This window comes from Neomonachus schauinslandi, chromosome 6, assembly GCF_002201575.2.
Source record: "Neomonachus schauinslandi chromosome 6, ASM220157v2, whole genome shotgun sequence".
Classification (NCBI taxonomy): Eukaryota; Metazoa; Chordata; class Mammalia; order Carnivora; family Phocidae; genus Neomonachus; species Neomonachus schauinslandi.
This window is the reverse complement of record NC_058408.1, coordinates 24,137,469-24,142,602: the sequence shown is the minus strand read 5'-3', so window position 1 is coordinate 24,142,602 and position 5,134 is coordinate 24,137,469.

Sequence of the window (5,134 nt, the reverse complement as noted above, 5' to 3'; positions counted from 1 at the left end):
TTAGATCTTCCAGGGAATTGCAATGTTGTGGCGTCTGACTTGTATGTCACGTTTGTGTAAAATGGTATATTCTTTAAAATAGTGTTGATAACTGGAATATTGTATGTATGCTTGGAGATGCTTTGTGCGAACCTAAGACTGTCACTCAACAGATGTTGGATTGGGGAAAATCCAAAGCACAACTTCAAAATAAAATACGTTTTTAGGTTTCGATGCTGCAGTTCATATCCCTTTTCCACTCCCTGAAATCTCCAGCCCAAGAGTCCAGCGCCCAGGAGGAAATGTGATTCGTCTGTGCCGATAGAACCCTGCCTGGCAACAGGAGAAATGTGACCTCAGAAGCCAACCACCTTCTCCCTCCCAGCAAGGCGCAGCAGAGGCGCATCTGGAATGTGGATTCCCCCTCCCCCGCCAGCATTATGTGTGAAACCTAAGAGGTTTTGTAGAAAGTCTTCTAGCTCCCCATTGGGCAGTCCGTTGCCGTGAGAACCATTTCCTTCACAGAATGCACCCACCCTGTTTTCAGGGAGGACTATTCTCGTTTCTATCGCTGGTCAGATTTCCCCACTTGGAGGAGTGGGGCCTGTCAGGTAGCTCGCAGGTTTTGCCAGCCACAACCAAGGGTGACTGAAGGTTGTATTTCTTGCCCAAGCCAAGCCCCGAGTCATTCTGCCTATGGATGCCCCCTGCCTCTGGGAAAAGAGCTGACCCCTAGGCTTGTGCTGTTGGTGTTGAGCACAGGGGTGGGGCACACAAGAGTTGCTTTCTCGCCTTTAGATTTTGATTCTAGCAGATCATAAGCTCAAGGGTGAAGTTAATTAAAGGTAGCAACTGATAATGCATCCAAGGGCTTACGCTTATTTTTACTGGGTTTATTCCAGAAGCCCCTGGGGAGGGATCAGATCTCTCATATCCAAGGGGATGCCCAGTGTTCAATGGTAATATGAGGAATCCTACCCTGAGCCCTGGACCAGACACCATACTCTAAAGTCCATCACTTCCATCTGGCTCACGCCCTTCCAACCTGTCATCTCTTCCCCCTCCTTCATTTTAATAGTAGAGCTCCATCTTGAGCTTTTCTTGCTGGTCCCTTGGTCCTGGAGAAGTCAAAGACGAGGCTGTCCTGCCACTCTGTGCTATGGGTGAGCTCCCCACTCTTGAGTGTAGGTGGTGACCTGTGAGATGGAGCTGTTTTTTTTTTTTTTAAGATTTTATTTATTTTAGAGAGAATGAGAACGAGCATGAGAGGGGAGAGGGTCAGAGGGTGAATCGGACTCGCTGCTGAGCAGGGAGCACGATGCCGGACTTGATCCCGGGACTCCAGGAGCATGACCTGAGCCGAAGGCAGTCGCTTAACCGACTGAGCCACCCAGGCACCCAAGATGGAGCTGGTTTATAAGCTGTGGGCAGAGGACCAAGGAGCCTTTTCAGAGAGGCCAAAGGCAAAGGTGGGCTATTGTGGAATATCGTCTAATTGATTTTTATATATTCAGATGGGAGCTTGATGGAAGCTAGTGACAATGAACACAGTTGAAAACAGGCCCATTCCACCCAGATAAAAACCCAAAAAGGAGACCAGGTGGATATGAACTTAGGAAATGGCCTTAGTGAGTATCTACTCTAAACGTTTATCTCAACAGGTACATGAAACTTCTTTTTATTCTGGAGTTAGCTATCCTCACATATTGCACGTGCCAAAGACTCATTCCTCAGTCAGTCAACAAACTAAGCCTCCCTGTGTGCCAAGCACTGTTATAAAATATCAAGCAGGAGAAACAGATAATGGCGCTTTCTTTCTGGTGTGAGGGAGAACAGGTAAATAAGCCAAGCAGGACTCTGAAAATGAAACAATGTAATGGGTCGTTAGTGTCTGGGGAAGGAGTAGTACAGTCAAGAAATTCTGTGCAGCCTGGGAAAGCTGAAATGACTACTAGACGTCCAAATAGAAATATCAAATAGACTCTTGAGTATATGATACGGGGTTTTAGGGGCGGATCACACCTGCACAGAATTTCAGGATCTATTTTATTATGGAGATACTCAAATTACTAGATTCCCAGGAAGAATGTGTAAATGGAAACAAAGAAGGTCCCAGTAATTAGAAATCCAGTAGAGAGGAAGGCGCTGGCAAAGACAGAGGGAGCAGGGGACAGGTAGGTGCTGGGAGAGCATGGTGTCAGGACAGGTTTCAAGGAGGAGGGAGGCTCGGCTGTCAGATGCCAGTGGGTAAGATGAGGCCAGCTAGAGAGGCAATCATTCTTTGGTGACGTGGAGCTCTTTCAGTAGATGGGAAATGGGTCAGATTGGAGTGGGCTGGGCGGCCGCTGGGGAGTGAAGGGGAGGTCAGGGAGTCTCGGCAGCTCATGCAAAGGCCCGGTCTTGAATGGGGAGCTTCAAGAGGGACCAAGGGACCAGGTTTTTGTCTTTACAATGGGCTCTTTGAGGCATGTTTGCTCCAGAGCAGGAGCCAGTGGGAGGGGAAGAAGGAACGCGCGAGAGGTTGAATCACAGAGCACAGATGGAGGGGCTGGTCGTGGCCACGGGAAGAGGCCCTTCCATCTCACTGGAGGGAAAGCACGTGTGATGCAAGGCGGGCAGTGGATGTGGGGGTGAGGAGATGATGGGGTTCCCTTTCAGTTGCTTCTTGTATGTCAGTGAAGTTTACGGCAAAGGCTGTAGCTGAGGGTAGGAGGGAGTGGTGAGCAGGAGGCTTGGAGAGTCAAGAGAATGAGGGAGGTGCTTCTCCCACACCAAGAAGGACAAGCACTTGGGGGCACAGGGCTCAATTCCCCTCAGCGGCTTGGTGCTGCTCCCATGGCCCCTTTCCCCACTCCCTGGGGGAGCGGTGCCAGGTCTGGCTGCCGAGAGCGTCCCTCCTTCCTCACCCCGCGCTCCTGGCTAGAGCTGACTGATGAAGGTGGCAGGAAGCAGGGCTCTGGTACCCGGTCACTCAGCCCCTCATCTATGTGGGAGCGTGGCGAGTACACCCTGCCCACCTCTCCCACATACCTGCCTGCTCTCACCCTTCTTCCCTTTGAGGTGCCAGACAGGTGAGGCAGCTACGACAAACAGGTTCAAGCCACGTAGGGGCAGAAAAAGCAACAAGTATTTATTCAGGGCCCACCAGGTAGCCGGGACAAAATCTCACTTTGCTTTTACACCGACTGTCTGAGAAAGGTTGGGCGACTAGGTCATGCAGAGCAAGGGGAAGAGTGAGGACCCCAACCTCTGATGGTAAAGCCCCTGCCCTTCCCACTACACCCGCGGCCTCCCTTTGTAGAAGGTGGACGTGTGCTTTCTCCCTGAGAGCGGCCATCAGAGACCCGCCTCTTCCCACCTCTGGCCCTTGTCCTACCTTTGGATTGCCACTTCTATTTCTAGGACTCCTCAGAGCCACTCAGGAAACTGCGGTGGCCTCTTACAGACTTCCTCTTCCCCTCAGGAGCCCGCCAGGCTCCCGTGCCTTCCCCACAGTGAAACAAGGGCCATGCTGCCCAGCTGGGACCAGAGTTTGTCCACACAGAGGATGTGACCTCACGGAGGATGCCCAGCGAAACTTGATCAGTCACCACACAGGGCTTCAGCCCACCTCTCCTCCCCCTTCTCTTGCCCTGTCCTCACACCTCCGCGCCTCTGCACCTGTTCCCCCTGCCTGCAATGCCTCACCTCCGACCCCCAATTCTCCGCCTCACTCCCCTGCCTCCGAAGCTTGGTTGAGCATGCTTTCTCCTGGCAAGCCCTTCTGGAGACCACCCCATCTCTGCTACCCCCCACTTTGTGCCAGGTTCACATCACCACCAGCTGAAGTATGTACCCCAGAGCTTTCACCATGCGGGCTGAACCCTGGCTCTGGGGGAGAAGCCTAGGTCTTACCCTCGTGTCCTCAGCCCCCAGTGCCTGCTTCCCAGCAGCTGCTAGACACATGTTCACTGTGTTTGAGGGTACCTAAGACCCTGGGAAAGACAGACTGGGCTTGCTGGAGAGAGAAAAGTAGGAGTGCTGGTAAGGACGGAAAGTTCATCAAGGAAAAATGAGGAGACTCTTAGGGATAGGCTGGGTTCTGTTGCAAACCTCTGGCTTAAAACAACAAAGGTCAGTTTCTCATCAAAGGTACATGTCCCTTGTGGGCCAGCAGGGGGCTCTGCTGATGACAGTCACGAGGGGACCCAGACGGAGCAGTCACCAAGTCTAATAGAATCACAGGGTCAGAGGGCAGGCGCCCTGGGGTGAGGTCTTGCAACAGCAACGAAGGGCTTTGGTTGGCCCCGCCTCAGCAGAGGGTGCCAAGGAAGTGCAATTCTCCCACTGCCGGACCGGTGGAAAGCTGGGAATCCTGGATGGAGAGCCAAGGGTCCCGGAAGGTTCTTCCTGCTCCTGCTGTGACAGGTAGCAGGGCAGCGCCTGGGGCCGGCCCCGCAGCAATGCCTCGGGCTGCCGGTTATCAGCAGGTGTATCTGCCTGAGCACCCAGTTCTCAGCCGGGCTCCCGCTCTGGTGTCACTGTGCTAGGGGTGGGGCTACCAGAGGAAACCACCAGGTGTTGCCATGGGAAAGTCCCTCCAACATTCTCTAGAAACATGGGATTTCCTGGTTTTAACCATTTCTTATCCAACCGCCATCTCGCAGTTGACCAGAACAGTGCAGACCTCTCCAGTCTCCTGGGACTTTGGGTGTCCTGACTGGGAAGGTGGCACACCTGGGTTCCAGCCCCAGCAGTCTCTGAAGGTCACAGGCAAATTTCTAAAGGTGTGTGGGCCTCAGTGCCTTCGAAGTCTGTAAAGCGCTTTCTTTCCAGTTTCCCTAGCATTTCCATACCTATTTTTCCAAGTCATCGACACAACCAACGGAGTAAACGTTACTAACCTGGGATGAAAAAACCAGGAAGGGATGTGGGCTGTGCTCAAGGTCACCCTGGAAGACATAACCGGGGTTCCAGTGTTTGCTTGTGGGCCTCTGCAGGCTCACTGGAAAGATGAGTCAGACCCAACTCCTGGAGCGGCTAGGCCTGGGTCCTGGACCTCCCTGGGGCTCCGGGGTGTGGGAACTCCGTCTTCCCAGGCGGCGCTCCACTTGGTTAACTTGCCCAACCTGCTCGGTTAACTGTGGGCCAAGTCCTGGACTTCCGTGCTCCGGTG